Source organism: Copidosoma floridanum, unplaced genomic scaffold, assembly GCF_036245765.1.
Source record: "Copidosoma floridanum isolate Cflo_tuat_1 unplaced genomic scaffold, Cflo_Japanese_pri ptg000021l, whole genome shotgun sequence".
Classification (NCBI taxonomy): Eukaryota; Metazoa; Arthropoda; class Insecta; order Hymenoptera; family Encyrtidae; genus Copidosoma; species Copidosoma floridanum.
Genome location: NW_028321898.1, coordinates 7,285,080 through 7,297,883, shown reverse-complemented (window position 1 = coordinate 7,297,883; position 12,804 = coordinate 7,285,080). Strand labels below are relative to the sequence as shown.

The 12,804-nt window shown below is 35.7% G+C and overlaps 1 protein-coding gene across 2 annotated transcripts in view; it reads right to left on the bottom strand.

Moving 5' to 3' along the window:
- LOC106641718 (ubiquitin-conjugating enzyme E2 S) overlaps positions 1-12,804 on the bottom strand; it is a 167,867-nt gene that overhangs the window by 56,586 nt on the left and 98,477 nt on the right. The window lies entirely within an intron of this gene.

Sequence of the window (12,804 nt, the reverse complement as noted above, 5' to 3'; positions counted from 1 at the left end):
TACACACTCAGACAACGCTACAAACTCAGCTGATGTAGAGGATTTTTTCACACTATTTTGCTTCTTAGATTTCCAATAAATCACATTTCCATATATTCACATAACATAACCTGTCGTTGATTTTCTATCATTGATATCTCCTGCTCAATCGGCATCAGCATAGCAATCTATAATATTATACGTAAATTCCTTTCTCAAAATTAATTTAAAATCTTTTTGTTAAGTACAAATATTTTAAAATTCTTAAAGCATATTTATAATGAGTACTATCATAAAAACTTTGAAATCTACTTAAATAATTAACACTAAAACTAATATTAGGTCTAGTTCTGGAACTAACGTATAAAGGAGCTCCAATTAAATTTCTATACTTAATTTAATCACATGCTAATTGCGCAGGTTCCAGTTTTGAATTTTGTTCCATAGGAGTTACATACAATTTAGAATTTATATCATATTTGTTTGCTAATGTTTTGAAACATAACACACTGGCGCAGTACTTGATAGTGTGGTTCGGACGGAGGGATATGGGAGGATAATAAGTACAATGGTGATTAAATCAATTTTTTTAAGTATACTAAAAGAGACGTACATCATAGTTAAATACAATGAACAAACGCAAACCTCAAATTGAGAAAGATAAATATTAATAAGTCGTCGGGCAAACTCGATGCTTAATTAAGTTACTTGAAGTCCCTTAAGGGAATCAGAAGAAGCCTTTATAACTCGGGCCGATGTTCCTAGAATTATTCTTTGATGAAAACTCCGAGTTAATACGACGAAGCAAGAACTCTATTTATGAATGTAATACTCAAACCAAAGATAATAACAAAGAAGTCCGCGCAATAGTCTGTTGTATATTATGGATACGTATCAGAAATACAAATACAAATTGAACTCGTATGTGGCCTTGTGACACTGATGCGAGACAGCAAACTTTCTGCCTCCGAAGAGTTTTTAATTCTTTAAACTCGAAAGAAGAGAAAAATGCAAAATAACATCGAACAAAAAAAATACGGTACCAACTTTATACAGATGTATGTCTAGGAGTTTCCACAAATATCTCGCAGCTATGTCGAACTCAGAGAGTGGACGGAAAGGCACCGACGGGACAAAGAACTTCTCGTCGTCACGGATATGTACAAACAAAAATCACTAAAAACGAACGCACGAGAGCGAAATTGAAAGCAGCAAACTGACGACGAATATTCAGCTACCTTTCGTAAATCTCTCTCTGCTTGAGACTAAGGTTGAGGTGAGACCACTCTTCAATTGGTAATTAGACAGTTGCATGATTTACGTCCCTTTTCTCTGTGGTCGCAAAACGAGCAAAACCCGTGTCTCGGCGAAGGTAAAGACTTACCCATTTTCCTATCGTGGCTGACTTATGACCCGCTCCCCAGTTTAGCAAGCGAAAAACTAAAACTCTCTCTCTCCTTGACGCATCTTCCAATCTCCGTGCCTCTGAATTTTCGCAGCCCTTCTTCTTATACTCTATCCCACCGTGTGCCAATTTTGTATCCCTCGCCTTTGTGCGCAACAAATGTTTTGTTTTGTAATGAATTTTAAAACAAAAATATTTACATACATGGAGACTCCCAGTTTCAATACAGTTTTTTTGATCAAGAGTCATTTTTCTATTTTTATAGTCATAGTTAATGCTAATACCTAAATAAGTTTCAATTTTTTTTCAATCTCTCATTGTAAATCTTTCAAGAAATGATTTAAAAAAAAAATTCAATTTTTCATTATTTTTACAATAGAATAATAAGTCATTCACAAAAAGAATAAAATATACATCATCATTTGTGTCACTTGAGATGTAAAAGTAACAACCATTTTTACTTTTTTAAAAATTAAACTTAGTAAATAAGTATCAAAACATTTATACAAAGCTCTTGGGCTTCCTCATAACCCAAACAACGCTCCAATTTTAATACCTTATTAGAGACATCCTCATATCCTTGTGGCTGTTTCGCATATACTTCATATTTTACCTTTCCATTCAAAAACGCTGTTTTGACACCCAACTGTTTAATAATAAAATTATTTTGATAACAAAAAGAAACTAAAATTTTTTTAATTTGCATTCTTGCAACTGGTAAATAAATATCATCAATAAAATCGTTTTGTTGATAACTTCTAACAACTAATCTAGCCTTAAAAATGCCATTAGCCTTTTAAGTATGAGCCCATTTTTAATCCTAAGTTTTTTATCATTTGGTTTATTTACAGAGCTCCAAGTCGCATTTTTGTTCAAACAATACATTTCCTTACCCATTGCTGTTTTCCACTTTTCAGACTTATTACTATTTACTGCATCATTATAAGAAATATATGTCTCAGCATTTGTATAATTTACATAAATAATATTACTTTACACTAAATTTCCATCTTTGTATCGATCAGGCTCTCTTTTTTTCCTAGTTAAACGTCTTACATTCAAGTTTTTAATTCCATCATTTCCATTTGTATTTAAATCGCCACTTACGTTCGCAACTTTGTTTTCATTTAAACTAATTTTAATATGTCATTTTTTGATTTTAAGCCAAAAAAATTTGTGCCATCTTCAATGATATCAACGTGTCTAGCTACTACTACTTTATTATTTATCAGAACTATGTAACCAATATTTTCATAACCTAACAAAATTCTTAAACCTGTCTTTTTGTCGATTTTAGATTCCTTCTTTTCTTTGGTAATCTCACAAGAACTCTACTTCCCTTAATTTTTAAATTTTTTATACTAGGCTTTTCTCCAATAATAATTTTAAAAGGTGTTTTATTCTTTTTAACAGTAATAGTTATAATTCTATTTTTGTAATAAGCTGCTGTTGTAAATATTGGCCAAAATCTATTATCAACCTCTGTTTCTTTTAATGGTTGTCTAGACATATCAAGACTATCCCTACTATACTTTTCTGTCGTTCCATTTAATTCAGGTACGTAAGGTGGACACGGTAGCATTGAGATAACACTCACTTGCAAAATTACTTATATTCTTATTTATCTATTTCTTTTTATTATCACATCTCAATCTTTTATCATTTTTTCTGTCTTACTTTTAACTATATTCACATAGTCAATAAAACAATTATATACTTGCTCTTTTGATTTAATAAAATAAATTTTAGTTACTTAACTATAATTATCGATAAAATTAAAAAAATATTTCTTACTATTCAAACCAGTAGTACTATTAGGTCTATTTAAATTGGTACGTAAACTCTTGAAAATATCTTTTGCCCTTAATCTGTCATTATTAAATAGTATTACATGCGTTTTATTTTCCAAATAATATTTCCACACTTTCAATAATAAATTTCTAGCTTCCTTGGTAAACTATCAAGCATTTGTTTATCATTTATTGTTTTCAAATGATTAAAATTTGCAAGACTTAGTGTTCTATGTAATTCTTTCTTTTCTGTTGACTTATTCTTTGTTGTTGAATTTAACTCGCTATACTTAATTTCAATAGTCATATGGTAAATATCATTATTTTTAATAGCCAACGCAACTAAATTTCCATCTTAACCAACAATTTTTGACGTATTTCCTACTGATACAATCTCGTTTGCTTTTGTTACTTTACTGTAACTTATTTAATTTCTATTCATATCTTTAACAAAAAAAAACAATTTTTGTTATATTCATTTTACTTTGGACATAAACATTGAACTGGTGCCAAATATTAATAACTTTTGTTGCTTTTAAAGACCTTCCATATCCTACTTTTATATTTACAGGCTCTTTTAATTGGACAAATTCATAAAAATATCGATCATCATATATAACATGATCTGAGCAACCACTATCGATTAACTATTCAACCTTATTAGCACAGCTGTTTACTTAAACACGCGATTTATTAAGATCTTTCTTCGAATTCCACATTAAAGCTAGTCACATTACTGTCTTCGTTTTGATGCCCTTGATTATTTTGTTGCTAACCACCTCCTCGACGATGTTGACTAGAGCCTCTACCAGCTTCATGACCTCAGCCTCGGCCGCTACAATGTTGCCACTGCTGTAGTTCTTGTTGTTGGCACCTGCCTCTTTGCTGTTGCGCACCACCTTGCTCCTATGAATTATCGTTCTGTCTCGTTCTCGTACATTGTGCCTAGAAGTGTCCATACTTTACGCACTTGAAACATGCTCCATTTTTTTTCTTCCAGTTTTAAACGCACTTTAACTATTTTTGCTTTCATCTTCTTTTTCTTTCAACTCAAATATTTTTATTACACTTTTCACGTATTTAAATAATTGATCAGACTTTTGTAACACATCTATTAAGTCACCAATGTAACTTAATAAACTTGAAGGTATTTTTATCATATAGCTCAATTGATCTTTTTCAGTCACATTCGCACCAACACTTTTTAAAGTATTAATTAATACTTCAAACTCAGTGAAAAATGCACTTCAATTTTAAAGTCTTTGTACTTAAATTTTTTCAACATGTTTCTTTCACAAATTTGCAGTTCAGTAGACTCCTTTATATATATGTGGCAACTCAGCAATGCGTGCAAGCTGCACACTCGAGGCGCAAGCAGCTGATGATACCTCGTGTCTCTCGCTGTAGACTTAACTCACAAACAATACCAGACATGTATCCTCTGCCCATTATACAGGACTTGCTACAGGAGAGCCCAGGTAAAGTGTTTTCAACGGTCGACCTGCAGAAAGCCTTTTATCAAATACCAGTAGGTGAGGCCGACGTTAAAAAAACGGCAGTGACAACGCCTTTTGGCATATTTGAGTTTCTGGGCACTTCACTAGGTCTGCGAAACTCAGCCCAGTCAATGCAAAGAACGATCAACCACATTCTGCGCAAGCTGCTATTTGCCAAGGCCTATATTGACGATATTTTTGTCACTTCTTCTTCATACGAGCAACATCTAGACCACCTTCGGCAACTTTTCACAGCTCTTAGAGAAGCCCAGCTCAAGGTCAACCGATAAAAGTGCACCTTCAGAAATCCGCAAGTACTCTACCTAGATTTTCAGGTCTCTGAAGATGGCATACAACTGCCAGAGACCAAGGTCACTGCAATAAGAAACTTTCCTAAGCCAACTGATGCTTCAGAGCTCCGCCGGTTTCTAGGGATGCTTAATTACTACAGGCTCTGTATTCCACACGCTGCCGACATACAAGCACCACTCCATAAATTGCTCAAAGGCCGAACTAAAAAAAAGAAGCTTCCTTGGACCACCACAGCAGAACAAGCCTTTTAATCTTGCAAGGACTCCATCATCGAAGCAACTTGCACCATCTTTCTGCGTCCAGGTGCGCCACTAGCCCTAAGGACCGATGCCTCAGATATAGCTATCGGCGAAGCACTAGAATAGCAAGATAAAGACAGCGACCACTAGGTTTCTTCTCGAGAAAATAAGACCTGACGCAGAGCCTCTACAGCACCTTCAATCGCGAACTGTTGGCAATCAGTGCTGCCCCAAAACATTTTCAAAGAATCCTGGAGGGCCGCCCGTTCACTACGTTAACGGACCAGCGCCCACTGATTTTTGCGCACCGTCAACGCTCCGACAAAGCCACACTGAGACAAGTTTGCTGCCTCGAAGTCATCTCGCGGTTTAACACCGTGTTAACGCATGCCCGAGGCAAGGACAACGTCGTTGCAGATGCACTGTCTCGAGCATGTTTGCCCGGAAACGACCTCCTGCAATCCTCTGCCGTGTCAAGCTCTGTCTCTGAGACCAAAGTCAGCAACAACACAGGCCCTCAGCCAATTGCTATCACTGCATCAACCTCGATGCCTTGCCGCTTGAGTCCAGAGATCATCGCAGCAGCACAAGCCACCAATACCGAACTACCAGGTCTACTAGAAGGATCCAGTCTACAACTGCAACAGCTTGTCATAGACGGACACTTCCTCTGGTGCGATGTAGCCAACAACATTGTCCGGCCCTACCTGCCTACAGAACTTCGTCGCACGGCTTTTGAGGTTATACATAACTTATCGCACCCCGAAGTCAAGATCACTGCCCGTACCATTGCACAAAAATACGTTTGGCCAGGCGTACGCAAGGACGTCTCTGCTTAGTCAAGGACCTGTGTTCCCTGCCAAACCGCTAAGATGAGCCGCCACAACAGGTCTGCCCTCGATCGCTTCGCAGAGCCGGACAACAGGTTCGAACATATACACATCGACCTCATCAAGCTCCCTCTAGTCCAGGGCATGCAGTTTTGTCTTACGATCATCGATCGATTCTCGCGTTGTTCTGTGGCGATCCCACTACCCCAACACTCAAGCCAACACTGTAGCAAAGGCCTTAAACCTCTGGATCAGTGCCCATGATACTCCTATCTTTATCATCTCAGACAGAGGGGCACAATTTGAGTCCGCACTCTTTCAAGAACTGGCCAGTATGATCGGCACCACGCACGTCAAAACCACCGCATACCACCCTCAATCGAACGGCATGGTCGAGCGCCTCCACCGGACTCTCAAGGCCGCGCTCAAGTGCTCATCCCTGCCTTGGGTCGATGCACTGCCTTCGGTACTTCTTGGCTTAAGAACCACATACAAAGAAGACCTAAAGGCCTCTCCAGCAGAGATGGTCTACGGCACCTCACTCCGGGTCCCAGGATAATTTTTTACGACTACTTCCAAGGAGACAGCTCAACGTTCGTAAAAGGTTTACGACAACTTTTCAAGTCCCTCAAAGCAGTTCCAGCAGCACACCATTCGCCCGCACGGTTTTTTGTTTTCAAGGATCTTAACAAATGCTCAAACGTTTTTAAACGAGATGACAAAATCAAGAAACCACTGGAGCAGCCGTATACAGACCCCCATCGTGTCATCAATCACAACGATTCAAGAACGTTCACATTAAATTTGAAGTCTACGGAGAAGCCAAAGTCGTCTCTATAGACCAATTGAAACCAGCTTACTTAGGGCTGACAGAGCCGCCCTGTACTGCCGAAGAAACTTTAACTTACTCGGTCTGATCCGAGCCCATGAACCCGCCGCCCGTGCCTTCAGGCAACCAAAAACAGCCAGAGCGATCCGTATCGTTCGCAGACTCCCCGAAGCTTCTCACTGGAAGGGGAGTGGATGTGGCAACTCAGCAATGCGTGCAAGCTGCACACTCAAGACACAAGCAGCTGCTGACACCTTGTGTCTCCTTCTAACTGCTAAGCAGCATAAGCCGAGCTAACCCTACCATTCGTCGCCTCAGCTGCGGGAGAAGAAAAGAGACATAGCAAGCAGCAGCGGCGACGAGTTCACGCATTTTAGCATATCGTTCCTTTTAGCCTGTGCCGTCGCCTGAGACGGTCGTTACGCCTTTTGTACGTGCACATAAAATAAAGTTTTTCTCAACCGTTCTCGAGAGTCTCCTTTCTCGACCCAGTGCTCCTCCTCTCGTACCTGGACACGGAGGCACCTTGTTAGTACCCAGAGCGTCACTCTCGCTGTATTTCCCATATATATTTCATTAAATTTTTTTATTATTTCGTACGCCATTTCTTTGTCTTTCACAAACTGTAACTGATCATGAAATTCCAGTATATATTACATTGATCGCGTTTTAGTCCTTTTCAATCCACTTTTTCTCTTTATCCACCCTTGTCATGGCTCTCATCGCTACTATGTCACATTTCTTTGATTTTAGAATCATCGGGATCCTTTCCCAACTCTCCAAATCTTTTTCATCAAACACCAGAATTTTTACTTCATCGGCCACTTTGGTTTCTTCATCTTTGTCCGAATCTTCTAGAATTTTGTTTATTATGAGTTCTTTTCTTGTTACTTTCACGGAGCACTTTCTAAAATTTTTAGTTAATGTTGGATTGATATTGTCTTTCAATTTTGTAAGTGTTGTATCGATACCTTCACTTGCACCCGTAGTGGTTGATTATTGCGAGCCGCCGAAGCAACACGTGAAAATCAAAAAAGAGCAATTTTTACTATGGACTGGGTTACCATACCATATTCAATGAATATACTAAGAGGTAGTGGATTAATAATATTACACTTATTAACGCTTAAATTAATATACTAAGTAACAGATATAAAGATTAATCAAAATTACAAAATCTCCTTTTTCATTATACCAAGAGACCAGACGAGAGCGTGCGTACGCGGCAATGGCCATGTTCTGTCTCCCTAACTGTATCACTGTACAAAGTACATATACGTAACATATGGCACTCGCAAAGTTCATGCAGCATAATAGGTGTCACTAGTTATATATCTAATATCAATTTACTCATATTTTAAAAGCGCACCAAAAGAACTTTTTTGCTGCAAGTAGAGACAGTGGAAAGTACGTCATTTTTTCTTCACTTAAGTTTCTTGAACTTTTGTCTTACGTCATGAGCTCTCCTTGTCACTACTACCGCATCAATAACTCAGAACTTCTAGCTTCTGCCTTGAACACTCCAAGGTCTAATTTTGGTTATGAGAGGGCAAGTATACATTATTTTTTTCTGCCAGCTTATTACACATTTTTATAATTATATGCCCTCAATAACATAAGTAATAATGAATTCGTGTACGTATGCACGTTTTTGCATACGTGCATGAGGTACTGTGCGTGTAGGTATGCGTGTATTCACACTTGCGTTTGCATACAATTTATTTGTGTTACCATATTTATGTATGCATATGTGTGTGTTATAGTATATACGTTTGAATAGCTGTGTACGTATGTGTGAGTTTGTTGTATATGTGCATGCATGTGTGCGTTTTGGTATGAGTGAATACGTATGCATATGAAAGCCATTTTATATATCTGTGTTGATGCACGCATGCATACACGTTTATATTAGTAGTGCTTTTATGTATGTTGGTATGTGTAAGCATGTACGTGTGTAAGTATGATTAGATATTTTTGTATACATGCATGCGTGTGAACATTTTGGTAAATACGTACACATGTGTATGCCTGTTTGCGTTACGTTTAAGTTCTTTGAAGCTATGTCCGATCAGTGTGGCTTAAACATTTACTGAATAAATATGCACACCTACTCTGGCACAGTCAGTTGGAGAGAGATAGAGAGAGAGAGAGAGGGAGAGTAACGCGAGCATATAAATCGTGCCTTGAGGTGGATATACGTGCGATAACCTGGTAAGGTAAAAGTCAGGAAAGCGCGGACAGAGTGTGCATGAGAGAGTGCGTCTGTAGTCTTGGTTCAAAAAGGTGGCAATCATGCGGAGAAATAAAGCATATACTTATATACGTATGAGTCATGGTTGCGATCGAGAGACTGCAAGTGTTGTACTTGGGACCTAGAAAGTTATTTTGAATAAACAAATACCGAATTCAAATTGAAATCAACTCTTACTATTCATTTAGCCTAGTCACGAACCTCCATGTACATAGATCCAATAAAGGTCAAGGAGAGACGTGTGACAGAGAATCGTTATGGTATTTCCGTAAAGACGGTAACTCATCTAGTGAAAGCGAAAATACACATCATATTATGTAATCAATACTACTTTATCCTACTGCACCGTGGTATTGTAGGAGCAGTGGATAACTATGGAGGGGTGTGAAAGAGCAGAGGAGGGCTTAACCTAAAAAATTTAAAAAAAATTAAAGTAACTGAAGGAAGTCGAGAGTGAAAAACTTGCCTTGAATCACTACGAAATCGACATGTTTCTGCCTTATTATTTTTAGTTCCGTGGAAGGAATGAAGAGGTAAGAATAAAAGTGTAGAGCGTTAGTGGAGGGTCATAAAGAGTTATGTTCTAATGTAGGAGTGTGGAGGGAATTTTAAAGCAAAAAAATATACATTATGGCATTGTCTTTTTAAAATATACGGGGGGCTTAAAGAAATAGAAGTAAATGAAAGTGAGTTTAGAAAATGTGGGGCTTATGGAGGGGCTGCTGCTCTGCCCCACCACATTCGCTACAAAATAAAGGAAGATATACATAAAAGACTCTTGTATGTACTCTTGGTTTTATGAGTTTTCATTATTAAGTGTCAGAAAATTGACATAAGTACCAGTTTATAAAAGTAAACTATGCTACTTTATAAAGTTAGTATAAGAATAATGGAACTTTTGTGAATTGTGAATTTTTGTATCATACTTTGCTGCGCAGGTCTTATTTATTTAGTGCCCTCTGTAGACGCGTATTATATCGTGTTCTGTTTGGCATAACTCGCAAACATTGATAGTAAGCTTAGTAATTGCCAACGTATAAAATTATAAATTTGTTGATCTTTTGGAGCAAATAATAAACACTACGTTTTTTGGCAACGTTTTAACGAATACTGTGTATATTTCATTAGATTTTTATTTCCGAAATACTGTATACCAACATTTTTTTAAAGCATGAAGGAAAAACTTAACGTATCGAGTGAGTAACACTCACGCAAGTTGAACTGGCAAAGGCGTCAACATTGCAAGGTACATCGAATTTATAGCCAGATACACACATGAACACATACAACTTGCGTACTGTGATTACTAGAGTTTTTAGTTCAACTATCTTCTGTATGAATAAGCCATTTTAGAAATATACATAACTTTCTAGAAACGTACACACTTAAAGAAACTTTGATTACACGCACTTTAAATTATACACATTTTTTTTTAAATCCATATAATGACCATTCAAGGTATTATGTAGCATTTTAGAAATCAAACGTTTGTTATTCAATTCATGTTTTCAAACAAAAACCTCGTTAAACTCAAGATATCATTGAATGGGGTTCTTGATGCACTACGTATACCATCTACTGGTTATTCGGGGCTTCTTAGAACCAAATCACATGACACACTCGTAAATGATAAAGTAAAACCAACACATAGCTATTTGGTAATTCAAAAGATTAAATTTTGTGTATAAGATCTCGACTTTTGTTGATATGGAATTTTAATTTTAGGATATATTTGTACAAGGTTTTATGTAATATATTTGAAAGTAAATAAGTTGGACTATTAGTTAACGAAATGATTGGCCTTAAAGGTGTTTATTTTTTGTGTACTTTTAGAAGGCCATACGCTCTAACAAACTGTGTGTTTGTTTGTGTACTTTGAATGTTATAAAATTCATAGTTTAAAAATTTATGATCATTCAAGTAATTTATCTGATCATGTATCTTTTTTTGTAGACCCTTGAAAGAATAACTTTTTATGTCTTCGTATGTCTCAGTGTAACTCATTTAGAAGTACACTTATTTTTTAGATGTAATCCTATCTTTGCATGCATATAGTCATTACCCTTATCTGTCTTTCAAACACAGGATACACAACATGAAAATAACAACATAAGAACTAGGTTATAAATTCGATGTATTCTGCAAAGTTGACGTCTTTGCCAGTTTGACTTGCGTGCGAGTTACTTGATCAATATGTTAAATTGTTCCTTCACGTTTGAAAAAAAGTGTAATGTTGGCCTTTTAACATTGTTTATATTTTGTACACAACTTTAGTAATTTATAAAAAAAATCTCATTTGTTCTTAATAAAGCCTGAAAAGATCGATGCATCAGTCAACAAAACGTCGCTGAAAAATCTAGTCTTTATTATTAGCCTCAAAAAATCAGAAAATTTATGATTTTTTACGTTAGTTAGTTCAGCAAAAGAAAAAGTACAATAAAGTTTTTATGATGAAATATACACTTGAGAATCCAATACATAACAATAACTATTTTCTATGCTCCTGTAATGATCTCAAAATGTAGCAATTGTTAGTTCAACATAAGATTCTACATGAATAACGATTTAGTTGAAAAAACTTTTGAAAGAAATATTGATGTGAACGTAGCATGTATAAACAAATTTTAAATAATCCAACTTTAATTATTTGAGAGAATTTGATTTTTAATGCTACTTAAATAAAAATGATATGGATTACAAAAAAAATAGATCTAGCAGTCAAAGTACGATTTATAAAATATTTTTAAACAACCCTTTTATGCACGATACCAAATAAGTTTAATATTTTATTTAAATTTTTATGATTTGCTTTACTATAAAACTCGAAGCAAGCAGAAAAACGTCAAATTCTAAAAAAAAAATAAGGAATTTTTCACATTATCGGTCTCTAACTGCACTCATTAAATCTCAACTTAAGCACCATAAAAATACAGTTTTACTCACTATCTACTCATGTTAGGCTTTAAAGTTGAGTTCTACGGAAACTATTAAAAAAAAGTTAAAAGTTACTATAAATAATTAAATAATCTTAAAACAATTTTCGACATTTAATTAATAAATTAAGGATGTGAACAGCACTATTTATTCAAATTGTAAGATTTTTGTAGAAATCACTTTTGTAAGAAAGGAAATTTTCCAAAAAAAATCAACAATTTTTTTTTTTCAGTTCAGATTTCAGTTGATATTTAGAGTATATTAAAGGAAACTGGCTTTATCCATGAGATATTACAGTAAAAATAGTATTAGGCTGGAAACTGCAGACCAGACAAGAAAATAATCTTTGGTGATTATCACTAAAATAAACCTTATAAGGTACTGTGGGTACTCATTGTTCATTTTCGTATCCACAGAAAAAGTAAACCTACTTTAAGTTTTACCTCTCTGCTATTTTGGAGCAAAACCTTTTTCAAATTTCAAGTTTTTAAGACTTTCCGCATGCGGAACGATTTTATTTCTTTTTAATTTCTGTTGCATTTTATTCGTGTTCTAGTTTGATATTGTGTAGGGCTTTGATAGTAAAATAAAACAGAATATTAAATGTCAATACCTGTAAAAACTAACGCAAAAAATAACAAACATTTAAACCTTAAAAAGTAAATGCTGAGAAATTTAAAAAAAGGAAAGTAAAGGATAGCTTTATCTTTGTTGTGGATAGTAAAAGAAAAAATTTTAC